The 15929-nt window shown below is 40.8% G+C and overlaps 1 long non-coding RNA gene across 1 annotated transcript; it reads right to left on the bottom strand.

Annotated features, from left to right (window-relative positions):
- Nucleotides 1-662: 662 nt before the first annotated feature.
- On the bottom strand, nucleotides 663-4342 carry LOC148115353 (uncharacterized). The gene is made up of 4 exons (XR_015732434.1): nucleotides 4264-4342; nucleotides 2232-2326; nucleotides 1737-1835; nucleotides 663-925 (listed from the first exon to the last, which is right to left on the bottom strand). It is a non-coding gene; the product is annotated as an uncharacterized LOC148115353 (long non-coding RNA).
- Between the last annotated feature and the right edge of the window lie 11587 nt (nucleotides 4343-15929).

Here is a 15929-nt window from a genome sequence, read left to right as displayed (position 1 = left end):
TATTATTCACTGGTGGCAGTGATTATACTAATGTTTCCAATGTACAGGCATTGGACTTTAAAGTCCCAAAAAATTTATGTCCACTTGATGAATTTCAGTAGCACAGATTCTAAAGCACAGACTCAGCCTGGCAAAAAGATTAGTTGATGGACATGAGGAATAGGGCCTTCTTGAGAATAGCCCTTCTGTTCAATTTGATTCCAATTGATACTTATCAGGCTCAATCATTGCAGTTTTTTCAATGGGTCAGTCTTGTATGTTCTGATTATACTGATAGCTTAATTTCACAGTTTTAAAAGTTATCATTATCTAGTTCATATATTTCTATCACCTTGGAAAAAATCAAAGTGATTTTCAAAACGTTTTTATTCCATCAAGCTGGCCTGGCCTAAATCTTCTCCTTTTTAAAATTTTTAAATTTTAAATTTAATTTTAAACACGAATTTTAATTTGTCTAATTATGGGATATTTTTAAAATTTAGCCAAACTGTTTAATCTGTTTTAACCTATTTTAAATTTTGTATTTTCTGTGTTTTATCTTTTGGCTGTTCACCGCCCTGAGTCCTTCGGGAGAAGGGCGGTATAGAAATCTAATAAAATAAAATAAATAAAATAAATTTGGAAAACTTCCACTGAAATAACTAATCTATTTATTCACCTACCTTTCCTTCCCGTTATGATACATACTGCATTAAGAACTAACAATAGCAGTTTGATGATCTGTCTACAAAACTTCTGCAATCAGTTGAAGATTCCACCAAGGCCCAAGAACTGCTCAAATGGACAATGTGCCATTGGTAGGTACATTCTTCATTTGCCTTCTTCTTCCAGTTTCCTCTTGATTCATGATTTAAGATGAATAAGTCTCTAAGGAGCATGGATCCTTTTTCATCTTGGAGAGTTCCCTTTGCTAAATCTTGACCTGCTGGAACATTCAAGTGTAAGGAACATATAAGTCATGTAAGAATATCATCTAGAAAGGCATTTCAACATCATATTCTCAAGCTGATTGGGGGAAAAACAGCAAAGGAATAAGCAGATTCTCCTCCCTTTATCTGGACACCCTTTTATCACATTCATATCCTCATTTTTGTGAACTCCCACAGTTCATACATTATACCAATGTATTGCTTGTTTCACCATATTTACTCTATAACCACAATTGGCTGGTTTTCACAATACCCTAAGCTTGTGATGGCAAACCTATGACACATGTGCCACAGGTGGCACGCGGAGCCATCTCTGCCGGTACGTGAGCCATCACCCTAGGTCAGTTCCACCACACATGCGCATGTGTCTCCTGATTTTCGGGTCTCTGCAGAGACGCGCGTGCATGTGTAGGGGGCAGGGAATCGCACGTGCATGTGTGGGGGTGCGGGGGGTTGCATGCGCATGCATGGGGGTTGTGCATGCATGCATGGGGATAGGGGTGCAGTGCCCCCCCATGCCCTGTTTTGGGCCTAGCAGGCCTCCCTGAAGCCTCCTGGGACCAAAAACAGGCCGTGAGGGGGTTGTTCGTGCATGCAGGTGAGGGGAAGTATGGGGGGGGTCATGTGCGCATGCGCAGGGAGGCAGAGGGCACAGGGGGCATCGCATTATGGGTGGGCACACACGTGCATGCTGTCGCGCATGCATGCATGCTTTCGGCACCCGAGGAAAAAAAGGTTAGCCATCACCGCCCTAAGGCAACAAAAACTTTATAACAATATGCAAATTCAGTATAAGTGAGTACTCACAAGGGTTACTTGCTTTTGGTCAGCAGTGCAGAGATTTTCTACTTCAGGTATGTTCAAAATTTTCAAAGCTGGGTGACATCTGTTATTCAGGTGCTTGTTCTAAAAAAACTCAGAAGCTAAAAATGCATTGTAACTGCATATTACTTTACTACCCCGCTGCCCAATATTGTTTCAACTTCTCAAGGAAAATATTTTTTCTCCATATGAAGTTTCTAAATGCAGACTACATAAAATATGCTAGATTTAATGTTATTTTCACTCCAAAAAATAATCCAAATATTTGACCAGATCATGGATTCAGGTAGGATAATTTAAATCCTATTCATTTCCACAAGAAATTTTTTCCAACTCAAAGCATTGCAGAAAATTTATATACCTCTAGCATTGGGCAAGTTTAAAGGGATTTCAAGTTTATTCATTAGCTGTTACTTTAGGGAAAGTTTGGAGGAGATTTTCAATGGCCTTTCCATTCACACGTTGGTCTAGATTACTAACCTTTATTGGATTAAACATATGAATTGAAGTATCTCCTCCAGGTTGGGAATCTCTGGCCGAGTTGCAGCTTTCAGCAGCATCAGCAGGATGGCCAACTATGAGGGACACAGAGAATTGTAATTCTGCAACATTTGAAGAGCCACGGCTCTTTCCCTGCCTGCATTAGGATATTATCTAGAAAGCACTACAGTAATCAGGTTCCAATTTCATAGAATTGTTTCAATAACTCCAGCATCTTACAAAGAATTTAAGGATGCAGTCCAGGGCTATGTTCACATAATATACTAAGCCAAGGTGGTGGATGCTGTGTGAATAATATAACACACTAATTCAGAAGTGAACCGAAACATACAGTATTAAGGCTAAGGTATGGGAAGTGAACTAATCTAACTCATGATACACTATTAAGCCATCCTTCCATCTCCTCTACCTGAATGGGTAATGTTATTTGTGTCCCCCACAGTTTTAGTCCAAGTAGAAACATGGGTAACCAAGGAGCAACCTTATGTTCTATTACTGATACAGCCCTGAGGAGCCCTTACTAAGCATCTGAAGAATCTCAGAGTTGTCCAGGAACAGTATGAAAACCATTAGCCTAAAGGCATCCACCCTCCTCTTGCTACCATAAACTCCACAGAGACTTGATTTCCCGCAATTCATAAAAGCAACAAGCTTCTCTTAAGCACTCATCTTGTTCCAGATAATTATAGCACTTCAAATCTATTTGCATGGCAAACCAAAATAAAAATAGGTTCCCCTGTAACCAGAATTATAAGCCCCCAAACCAGAAATATAACAAGCCAGAATTAGCTCAATACCATAGGCTAGAACGTCTCCCTATGTCCTACCTTTCTTTCTTCGTAAAGGCTGTGTTTGCTTACTGTACTGCTAAACTAAACATATGATTAATAGTGGGGGCCATTTTAGATCTTAATACACACATGCCTCTTTAGCTTGCTATGTCATCCAAGCACAGATCACTGATCACATGGGTCTAGTATCAACCTACAAGCCTGGATTTAAGTTATAGTGTGAACACAAATAAAATAGTACCTGCCATGGTACCTTCCTTATGAAACATTCTCCCTCCAGAGATCAAATCTACTTATTTTTGGTATGTCCTTAAAAGCCTGGCTCCATGCTCAGGTCTGAGGCCCTGAATATGTGAAGGTAGACTTTCATTGGCTAATTTAGTGATATGATGAGTGATGAATTCTCGGCTGCTGTGTATTTATCTTTTATATTACTGTAATTGTTTTTATTTTAAAATTTTGTTCACTGCCCAGAATCTCTTGGACAACCGTAAAAAAATAAACTCACTAAATAAATAAATCCCTTGTAGCGTGTGTGTATGCGCACATGGCCACATACACAGAGTGTACCTATACAAACATGTGCCTGCACCACTATCAAAAACAGGATCATCAAAGTTGTTTTAAAACCAGCTTGATATTCAACAATGTCTGGATTCCCACATTTTATAAGCCATCAATCAATCATGATTTACAGATGACTATAGCTGCCTTCACACAATAAGCCAAATCCAAATCCACATTTAGTTTAGTGTAATACATGACGTCCACACATTATTAGGCAATAGCAGTTATATATCTATGTTAAGGAAAGCTTTGCAAACTAAAGTGGGCGGTTTTTTTTTAAGACCAAGAACAGGCTGTGATATTTTTCTTTCTCATTGGCTGGCAATTCTTGCTCCCTTATTAGCATACAAATCCAGCCCTCCTTATTTAACAGAAGTAATCATAAGTAAAATAGAAGGTATGATTAAAAAATACGAAGTAGTTATTAATCTTCATTGAACGAATAAGGAAGCTTCTCTTACATATTTTGGCACCATTGGAAGAAACATTTTAAAAACCCTTTTCTTTTGATCTCTTGATCGATTGAGCTTTGGTGCACATCCCACTCCTTGCTCTGCAAAACATCTCTCTCTCACGCCCTTTGTACCCCAGATTCGTTAATGCTGAATCTTACTTATATGTTCTTCTTCAGACTTAAGGGATTCATCACTTACCTTTATGAGTACTGTCTCCTATCTTCCCTCTAATAGAAGTGGATTATCCTGGAAGCTGCTTGCTGGGCAGAAAACACAACTGAAATAGCAAAGGGCAGAACAACAACCTTAGCCCAGGGAAGACAGAGAAGTGGTTTCCTGCTTGTGGCTTAAATTTCCACTTCATTCTTGGCATATGTTGGCAAGACCGTGTCTCCAACCTGGAGGTCTTGTATTGTGTGGAATCCACTAGCATCGAGTCCCTAATTATCAGAACCCAGATAAGATTGGTGGGATATGTCATCAGAATTGATGCCTCACCAATTTCTCCATAATGTAACGGAGCCTGGGAAGAGACCGCAAGGTCAACCATGAAGCTCTACAAAGATACTGTGAAAGAGGCACTATGCCATTGTGACATTCAGCCAAGGAAACTAGAAGCAGCAACTGCTGATTGAACCCACTGAAGGACCCTGTGCAATAAAGACTCTACCAGCTTTAAAGACAGGTGTCACGCAAAACTAATAAAAAATAAATAAATAAACATTAACATCACAGAATAACATTCAATTACCACAACAATGGACTACCATTGGCCCCAGACTCTACATTTCTAGGCTGGGACTTCAGAGCCACTTCCATGTCCACAGATGAATTGCACAACAGCATGTTTTCTTGAGACCTGGAACGACTATATATTAATAATCATTCCCTTCACCTCCTCATCCAAGTTATTAATGAAATATTGAAATATAGAAGTTTTCTGGCCATCAGCAGTTCTCTAGAATCTTGTTAAAACTCCCACTGTCTAATTAAGTTAGATACTAGATTAAGAAATTAATATGGCACTAAACAGTTGAATCAGGGACAGTTGCATCTACTGATTTCATTGCTCACCTTAGGGCTTTATCCACTGGGACAAAGTATTCAGCATCCTCTCCTTAATTTATATTTTTTGGAAATGGAAGTATCAGAAATGCACCACCAGTACCCATAATCACATAAAAACCATAGGAAGAAAGCATACAAAGAACTGTGCATTCTGAAACATATCCACATTTGCCCCAAAAGCAAAAAGAAAATTCTCAATTTAAGACAAGCCCCCAAAAGAAAAATCTCATTTATCGATATAATTATATTTTTGGTGACTTTAAGATAGCGCTCCCATTTTAAAACTAATTCATCTGAGGAAGTAAATCCGCCTTTCCTTTTAGGCAAATTCATACAGAGCCTGACTGACAATAAATTCAATTTCCATTCTGATATCCTTTATTCTACGTGACTTGATTACTCTCCATCAGACACTCAAAACTTTCAATGCTGTAGCAATATCTGAATACCTCCATCCAGATCATGTCATTCTCAACAGGCTTGGAAGCTAAAAGGCTAGGTTTGATGCCCCACTGAAACTCCATCATTGAAAAAATCCTGTTTCCCAAAATTAGTCAGTGCCACTTGCTATAAAAGTGAAGGTGGGGGGGCACAAAGTCTGAGAAAAGGGGCTTTCAGGAGAGGTTTTTTTTTTTAATGATACAGATATTTCCTTATATTTTAATGTAAAAGAATAGTTAAAATGTGAAAAATATGAAAAATGTTTGGAAATCAAGAACTAAACTAAAATGTGAAAGAGGAGTCAGGAGTCAGGCAAACAAACCTTTAGTTTGTTGAAGTTCACGAAAATTATAAAAATAAGGATCAGAAAAAAGGGAAACCGCTTACAAAATACTTTAAAGTCAGAAAATTAGACAGTATATCATGTGGCAAATGCATATTCCGATACTTGGTTTTCTTACTCTACCTACTACCCACCAACTTTTTTGAAAATTTAATATTTTCTGTGAAATCTTCTAGTGTAGGTCCTGATTTATGGGTAGGGGGGTTTTGTCACAAGTGTTTCCAGGATTGCTGTGGCTATCTGCCTACTCACAAACAGTATGGTTTTAATCAAGCCATCTACTGTTGTCAATTACCTGCAAGCCTTCCCCGCCCTAGATAATTGCAGGTTGACTCCTTACATAAGCAAGGACCTTTTGCTTGCTACTTGGGCCTAGTCTTCTAGGCCTAAATGCACAGCTCCTGCAGGAAGCTTCGTGCAACGCCGCAGATGGGAGAAGAATGCAGATAAGGACTCCAGACGTCCCTACGGAGAGACTCCCACGGATGCTTGCCTTTTGCTGTTTTGAAACATGCAAGCTATCATCGGGACTGCTGCAGGACCTTCTTCCTCCCACAAGCTTCAAGAAATGTTTGCTGTTTGAATTGTTTTTACTTCAGGTGACTTTCAGCTGTGAAGCTCGTGCTGCTCCCATTATGATGGCCTTGATGATGTATCGACGCCGAAGCTGCTTACCTTCATGCTAGCTTTATTCTTTTGTGAACTGTTTTCGGTATTGTGGAGAGGGATCTAGGGAGATAGCCTTGCCTCACATACCCAGATAAGACTTTGTTTTTAATGTGTTTTCTTAAAGACATAGTGCTTTTTAAATGTTTTAAAGTAAATTATATTTTTACACAAGACGCCTCTGTCAGAATTATTTCAGTCTCAGTGTGTTTACTCATGAGCTGGTTCACGGCCCGGGGTACCCCTCAACCCCATTTCCTAACAGTTGGTAGCAGAGGATGGTTTAACGAACTTACGCTCATGTGGTAACGCGCTAGACTGGAATGTCTGCAGTTGAATAGATGTTGACTAGGGCAGCAGCAGCAGCAAAAAGTATGAAGTCACAAACTGGACTGTCTGGGGCTCAGGCCAAAAATGTTTTGGCTGAAAAACTCCAAACTCTAATTGATTTAGAGAATAGTGGAGCTGTAAGTTTTGGAGCAGAGGCCTCAACTTGTGAAGGGCCTAAGATAGTGAGTAAACCATCATCACCTAAAGAAGTAGAGACTGGAAGAACGCCACTTCAGGTCTTGAAAACAAATACAGAGGTGGATGATGAGTTTAGGAAGGCAATCCTTCAGTTTTTAGGTTTGCCCACAGTAAGTCAGAACCCGACTGCTGATTCTAGCGGATTATTAAAGAATTCAGCCGTGAAAGGAAAGAAGATCGAAGTCCTACAAAACACCGGATCGGTAAGAGACTTTCAATCTTTTCCTAAAACCCCCACCTCAGACCATAAGTGGAGAATGGGGGATAACAGACTGCCTGATTCGAATGTTCCTGCTTCTTTGTTAAACCAGCATGGCCAAGTTGATATTGCGCCACCTGCTGTTGAAGCCATCATAGATCAGGCTATAAAGACTTTAGCTCCCTTGATGACATCAGTGACTTCTGCTAAAATAAGAGACTCTCATGTTGAGCATAAGGTTGCAAGTGTGATAGAAACTTTGGCAACCATTTTAGGCGATGGTTTGCAGGCACCATCGGCTCAACAAATAGTAGCTGCACATACCAAAGCACCCCTGATGTCTGCGACTAATTCAGCGCACGCCACGAGTGGGATATATCCATCCGTGATGACATCGACATCCAGGACGGTTCCGGAGGCTGCCTCAACTGAAGATAGGAATTTGGGAGCGCGTCCAAAAATTCCTAGAGATGTGCACCAGAGAGGACCCTCGACCTTTTGTGATCGAACCAGGATGAGCTTTGCATCCGCACAACCTGAAGTTTTAATCCCTCCCATTGGGGAGGAACGATTGTCAGAATGCCTGATGGAAGACACTGTGCTGTGTGCTTCCATTCCAATGCCTTATTGCCCGTTCCAGGATGGACCACATTTTGAACATCAATTAATGTCTGTTTCCATGTTTAATAATGTACAGGTCCTTCCTCCTAATTTTAAAAGTTTAAGTGTGGGTGGAGGAAATTTTAAGGAATGGGTTAAAAGTATTCAAGTAATTTTAATGAAGGAAAATGTTTTATCGTTGTTGTTAAAACCCCCACCTAGACCATGGTCCTTAGAAGTTGATCTTTTACATCATAAGGCCTTTTGTATTTTATTGATGTCTATTAACCCTGCACTATATCCCAGTATACCTAGTAACCTGACCATAACAGAAGTTTGGGTGAAACTGCATAAGCTATTTTGTTCAAAAAGCTCCCATGTTACAAACAGAGTTTATAGGGAGTTCTATTCCGCAAGGTTGAAGGCGGGAGTAGATATTAATGAACACTTGTGTGAGTTAAACAGGTTAAGGCAGGAATTGATGTTGAGGGGGGAAACAGTGTCTGAACAAACCCTCATTACTGTTATACTCAATTCCCTTGACCCTAGCTGGGATAATTTTATATCGCAACTGGATAATGTTAGTTGTAATAACTTATCTTTAGAAGTGTTATCTGGCAGATTGATTGCAGAAGATAACTTGCGAAAATGCAGGGCGGCTTTTCATAAAAAGGAAAAACCTTTAAGAAGGCCCGATAGTTCAGATAGAGCATATGCTATCGGAGAATGCTTCAATTGTGGTTCAAAAGAACATTATAGAAGGGATTGCCCACAAAATGTAAATGCTAGGGCAAGTGTAAAGACACCTTCTGATAATAAATGTAAAAGGAGGTCACTTCCTCCAGGCAGAAAGCCAAGTGGAGACGCTCCTAACCACAGAAGGGGTAAAAAGCCGAATGAAGGCAACAAAGGGAACAATCCCAGGTTTAATGATAGCTCTGTAGGTATAGTGGAAACTACTGAGTCAGAGCTTACAAGGGAACAGCGAGAGCAACTGTGGTTAATGGACAGTGGAGCCAGTAACCATGTTGTCAGTGACCGAAGGTTGTTTGTTAATATGAGAAGGCATCAATCCATGGTCAAAGTTGCAAACGGTAAAAAGGTGAATGTTGTTGGCATTGGAGATGTTTATATTCCTGGGATAGGAAAGATTCATGGAGCACTGTATGTACCAGAGATAGATCATAATTTGCTAAGCCTAATGAGGATATGTGAGAACCCCAGAATGGAGATTCTGTTCTCAGGAGGAACAGCTGTGATCAAAAACAACAAATGTGTGATTGGGGAGGTTTTGAAGATAGGTGGTTTGCCTTATTATTCCCCCAATACGAATGCTGAGTCCTGCAGCGATAGCAATTACACTATCTCATTCGGTAGTAACAATGAATCACAGTTAGAACTAGGTGATGAGGATCAAGACTTTCACCAGAGGAAGCCTTGTAAAGACAAATGTAAAGTTAATAAAAAGTTTTTAAATTTTAATTTAGAGTTAGATAGTAGGGAACCTGAAAATGCTGATGCAATTGCTATAGGTGAGCCGCTGCATAACGAATGTGCTCACTTGATGCATCGCAGGCTAGGTCATGTGAGTTTTCCTATAGTGAAAAAGGTAACCGAACACTCAAGGGGAACCAAGATCAATGACTGTAACACATTCCTAGACTGTTCAATTTGTAGGAGTGCAAAGTTGAAGGTGAAGTCTGCGCCCAAGAAGTCTCAGAGGTACTCTGAACACCCGTTTCAGCTCATCCACATGGATTTGGTGGGTCCATTCGCACCTTCCGTGGGTAAGAGACGGTACTTTCTTACCATAGTAGACGACCATAGCAGATTTGGATTCGTTTTTCCCCTAATGTCCAAGAGTGAAACGTTGACTAAGTTTAAGGAATTTTGTAACTTAGTCCAGAACCAGCACCAGGTCAGAGTTAAGAAAATCTTGACTGACAGGGGGACTGAATTTAATTCCAGGCAGTTCTCCAGCTGGTTGAGAAGTAAGGGGATAGTCCACTTACGCACCGCGCCTTACTCTGCATTTCAAAATGGCGTCGCAGAACGACGCAATGGCGTGTTACAAACCATGATGCGGTGCGCCCTAGAGGACTCCGGATTAAACTTCGCGTATTGGGTAGAAGCAGTTAGATACGCGAATTACACCCTGAACCGTGTGTGGTCTAGTGTGGTGCAGAAGACCCCATACGAGGTGCTATACGGCCATAAGCCTAGCTTGGCACACCTCCACGTTTTTGGAGCGATGGCCGATGTTCATGTCCCGAAGGAGCTCAGGAGAAAGGGAGACCCAATCTCTGTTAAACTGAGATTTGTTGGTTATGAGCAGGGCTCCAAGGCATTTAGGTTTGCCTACCCTAACGGAAAATTGATGATATCAAGGTCTGCCACCTTTCACGAAGGGGCCAATTGGAGTAAGATCCATGCCAATGAGATTCTTACTCAGAACCCTTCCCGTAGTTGTCATAGGCGAGCGGAGGATGTATCGGAGAACCTACCCGAGGATAGGGATACATCTGGTTCTGGGAAGCGTGCATCCCAGGCTCCCTTGAAAGGGGTATTGAAGCATAAGATGGGGGTAGCCAGGAAGGATAGGCACCCAGCTTCTGAGGCGCATAGTGATAGTCACGAGGTAGATGACTCATCAGACGACTCTGATGTGAGTGACTCTCCTAAACGCAGACCAGTTAGGGTTACCAGGGGCAATAAGCCTAAGAGGTACGACGACTTTGTTACCTCAGTCGACCAGGTTTTGGCCACCCCTCAGAGATATGAGGATGTGTTGGCCTTACCTGACCATGAACGACAGAAGTGGCTGGCCGCCATGGATACGGAATTAGACAGCCTGAAAAGGCTGGACGTATTCACGCCAACAAGATTGCCCAAAGACAAGAGGGTGATCGGCACCAGGTGGCTTTTCAAGCAAAAGCCCATTGAAGGTGGGGGCTTTGTCTATAAAGCGAGACTAGTAGCGCAGGGATTCTCGCAGAGATTCCCTGATGATTATGAGGACACCTTCTCGCCCACGGTGCGCCCTGAGAGTGTGAGAACAGCTCTCACCATCGCTACCATGCGAGGCGAACATGTATATCAGTTCGATATTCAGACCGCGTATCTGCACGCCCAGTTAGACAAAGAGCTGTACGTGAGGATTCCTCAGGGAGTAAGCCATCGGGAAGACGATGTGTGGTTGTTGAACAAGAGCCTATATGGCTCAAAACAATCTGGTAAACGATGGTACGAGTGTCTCACAAAAAGCCTGAGAGAGATGGGCTTTTTACCATCGTCGGCTGACGAGTGTGTTTTTGTCAAGGAAGATCAGGGCATTAGGGAAACAGTACTGTTGTACGTTGATGACATCCTATATATTTGCAGATCAGAGAACAGGCATAAGAAGTTCTCTGAGGACCTAAGTAAGAGTTTCGCCTTAAAACCATTAGGTCACATTAGCAAATTTTTAGGGGTGCAATTCGTAAAAACCGAGAAGGGGTTTCGGCTCTCTCAGGAAGATAAGATTCAGGAATTGCTTAAAAAGTGTAGCATGGTAGAGGCGAAGCCATGCAATACCCCTATGGCAACAGACTTCCTTAAGAATATGTACACTGAGAGCACGGAGTTTGAGGATAAGACCCTTTACAAGTCCGTGATTGGGTCGTTGTTGTACATTGCAAATTGGACTAGACCGGACATCAGTCTAAGTGTAAATGTGTTATCTAGACATTCTGAACATCCCACACAGTACCATTGGAGCGGAATCAAACGACTCCTGAGATATTTAAAGGGTACTGTGAACTATTCATTGTTATTGGAACCAGAAGCAACTAGAGAATTGAGATTGAGTTGTTTTTCGGATGCCGATTGGGCAGGGGATGTTAGATCTAGAAAAAGTACCTCGGGGTACATTGTATACCTAAATAGTAGCCCCGTGTATTGGTACTCTGGGAAGCAGAAGTTAATTGCAACCTCCACAGCGGAAGCTGAGTATGTGAGTTTGTCCAAAGCTTCCAATAACCTAGTTTGGTTTGACGATCTCCTGGTAAGCTTATGGAGGCAGCCCATGCAACCTATAAAAGTCTATGAGGATAACATGGCTGCCATTAACATATCGGAAGCCGATGCTGTAGGCCAGAGATCGCGCCATATTGATATACAAAACAAACATGTGAGGCAATTGGTGAAAACAGGTTTCATTAAGACTGTGTATTGTGAAACCAAGGAACAGGTAGCGGATGTGTTTACCAAACCGCTGCCCCGTGACCAACACCTCTATCTCCTGGGTAAAATGTCGATGGCTATGTGAATGTACTTCCCATTGATGTATCTATGTACCCAATGTAGAATGTATGTTTGTTAACCAGTCAAATAGCCGCAGAGAAGGGGATTGTCACAAGTGTTTCCAGGATTGCTGTGGCTATCTGCCTACTCACAAACAGTATGGTTTTAATCAAGCCATCTACTGTTGTCAATTACCTGCAAGCCTTCCCCGCCCTAGATAATTGCAGGTTGACTCCTTACATAAGCAAGGACCTTTTGCTTGCTACTTGGGCCTAGTCTTCTAGGCCTAAATGCACAGCTCCTGCAGGAAGCTTCGTGCAACGCCGCAGATGGGAGAAGAATGCAGATAAGGACTCCAGACGTCCCTACGGAGAGACTCCCACGGATGCTTGCCTTTTGCTGTTTTGAAACATGCAAGCTATCATCGGGACTGCTGCAGGACCTTCTTCCTCCCACAAGCTTCAAGAAATGTTTGCTGTTTGAATTGTTTTTACTTCAGGTGACTTTCAGCTGTGAAGCTCGTGCTGCTCCCATTATGATGGCCTTGATGATGTATCGACGCCGAAGCTGCTTACCTTCATGCTAGCTTTATTCTTTTGTGAACTGTTTTCGGTATTGTGGAGAGGGATCTAGGGAGATAGCCTTGCCTCACATACCCAGATAAGACTTTGTTTTTAATGTGTTTTCTTAAAGACATAGTGCTTTTTAAATGTTTTAAAGTAAATTATATTTTTACACAAGACGCCTCTGTCAGAATTATTTCAGTCTCAGTGTGTTTACTCATGAGCTGGTTCACGGCCCGGGGTACCCCTCAACCCCATTTCCTAACAGGTTTGATCACAGGACATGCTATTTTTAACAAAGGAAGATCAAACTGAGTAGAATGAGAACTTAGTTACATCATCATACTCAGGTGTGGTTCCCTTAACTATGGTTTCTTAAAAGACAAGCTATTTAGTTCACACGCTATGAGCTAAATCAAAACAACTACAATATAGTTTTTAGTGTAATATTGCCAGACACCATCTTTGGACCAGAGGCCTAAAGATTCACTCAAGAGTTGAATCTGCTACAATTTGCTGAATTAGCCACAATTGGTTCACATGCTAAGCCAAAATTAATTAAACCACTTTATGATTTAGCATGCTGTGGAAATATGGCCCAGCTTCTGTAAGAACAGAAATCATGAAGTTGAAAGTTCTTTTCTCTACTACTCTATAAACTTACCAATAAGACAAAGCTCTCTTGCCGTGTGTAAAATTATCCACACAAAGCTCATCCGAATCCCAGAGAAATTCCAACAGAACAGTCTGCAATGAAAGGGATTGATGGAAAAGCAGAGAGAAAATATTCCAACCATTTTAAACAGAGGTTCTGACTCCAGTTTTAGATAGAAAATTTGACCTGGTTAGATTGTAGAGTGACCTCATTAATATTTATTTTAATAGTTGGCAACCTATCTCTTCTGCCAGAAACATAGCTCTTCTTTTCCTGTCATTCTTAGCAGAATTTCCAGGCCAGTTTACAAAATTGAAGATAAAATAGAGCATTCACATATATTATTAACACATTATTAAAGATGGCACACCTTACCATTAATTATTTGATGACCCCAAATAATTGCAGCAACCCTGTTCTTATTCCCATTGTTCCTTCACCTCTACACAGGGTTGCCATAGTAGCATGCTTTCTCACCCTCCTTTTCTCACTAAAAGGTTACAAGCGAAGTAATAGCATCTCTAAATCAGGGTGGGAGGAGACTGTTGTAACCCCACCTCCAAAGCCTATTTTGTCTTGTCCTTCTCTTTTCTTTTCCCCACAATACAGGATGGAACATGGCGGTCGTCTTTAAAAGCAGGGTATCTTACAATAACCAAAATATGAGACAAGCAGAAGAATTTACAAAGGTGTCCATACTGTGAGATGCAGCCTTTACAAGGACTGAGCTACTGGACTAGAAGTTTAACAACACTAGGATTCACACATGGTGCCAAGTTGAACAACAACTCACATGATGGTTTATCACAAAGCATATACCCGTACATGTCCTCAGAGTTATAATGTAACTTAGACCTGACGCATTGTCATAGTGTAACTGTGTGCAAATGAGGCAATTTTGTTTCATAAATGTGACCATATGTGAGAATGACCTTGGGAGAAAGGAGGAAGGCCTGCAGTCTAGGTATTAGTCTGATAAGAGGCAGCTGGGTCTGCAGATGAAGGGGAAAGCATGGGAAGTGTTTCAGAAGGGATCCTCCCTAGTTTTTCACTCAGACAAAAAAAAAGGGGGGGGGGAGTTACTTTCAGTTTTGCAAGAGATTAAATATAATCTAACAATAAAAATGGAGCTACCGTACTATGCCTTGATGTATTTTTTGTCTGGAGTCAAAGGTCTAATCATGATTGAAACAGGCCTATGCAACACAATGCCTATAGACACCAATATATCTACAAAGGCTTTCCATTGTGGATATCAGCCTTTATATTCTACCTGATGTTCTTTTAAATATAATCAAACATGAAATTGCCCCTCCCCCAGCTGATTATTTATTTAAAATAAAAACCTTGGATTCTAACAAAGATCTCACTGCAATGACAGAAAAGATCCTGGGAAACCACTTCACCTTGTAGGAAACAGGTGTTTTAGTGATTAGCAATGTCAACTAGAGCAGTCATTTGGATGATTCACCATTGACAACCATTTTCTACTCGTGGCTCAATTTTTGTCTAAGTTGTATTTAAATAATCCTGGCTTATTTAAATCAAACACATTTGATTTAATTTGTGAGCACAATCTAAGATCAGTTCACACTTCAGACAAAGACTTTGTTTATTCCCCCTGCCAAGTTGCAGCACTATCCAGCCATATTTATTTATTTGTTTATTTTTTGTTTGTTTGTTTATTTGTTTATTTTTGTTAGCTGAAAACATTGCCAATTCCCATCCTGCCTCTTTTCAAACAATTACAGTCCCCTTATTCCCCTGCAAGAAATGGTTCACAAAAGCTAACTGATCTTCTTGATTGGCCTTATGTCTATCCTTGGGTAGTATTAGCAGAAAGGAGAAAATGCCAATCTATTATCTGCTTAAAAAGTCTCTGCTGGAATAACACATAATTTCCACCTGGCTTATCTAAACCAATATCTTTCAAAGTGTGGTCCGAGGCCCCTTCAAAACGTTCAGAAGTGCACAAAGTCAAAATTATTTAACAACCGAGGCTGAAAAATACTGTAATACAATATTAAAATCCCATCAAAAAACAGTAAGAAGTTGTACAGTAGTGGTAGCAATAGCATCATTTTAAATTTTAATATAGTAATTATTAATATATATAAAATCCATGCAAACAAAAGCTCTTTTGGGATACTCCATATTTTTTTTTAAGTGGGAAGAGATCCTAAAGATTAAAAAAAATAAGAAATACTGATCTAAACCATCCTTGGACTGTCTTAGTAGCACATTGACAGATAGAGGCAAAGTTGTAAGGAAAACGTTCAACAAACAGTAGGTGGAACATTTTTTCCTGGGGCAAGACTGGGCATGGAAGGGCTCTGTATGTGAACCAAATCTAGCCACTGAATTCAAGCTGGGTACTTAAGAACTTCTGTTTCAATTTATTGCCACTCTTGCTGATACATGAATGTAGCTGTGCATGGCAATACAGATAGTCCTCAACTTATGATGAGAACTGGGACAAAAATTACCATTGTTAGCCAATGCGGTCATAAAACATGACTG

The sequence above is a fragment of the Pantherophis guttatus genome, chromosome 2 (genome assembly GCF_059756535.1).
Source record: "Pantherophis guttatus breed Tessera chromosome 2, ASM5975653v1, whole genome shotgun sequence".
Taxonomy (NCBI): Eukaryota; Metazoa; Chordata; class Lepidosauria; order Squamata; family Colubridae; genus Pantherophis; species Pantherophis guttatus.
The sequence above is the reverse complement of the archived record's forward strand: the minus strand, read 5'-3'. Positions and strand labels throughout refer to the sequence as shown.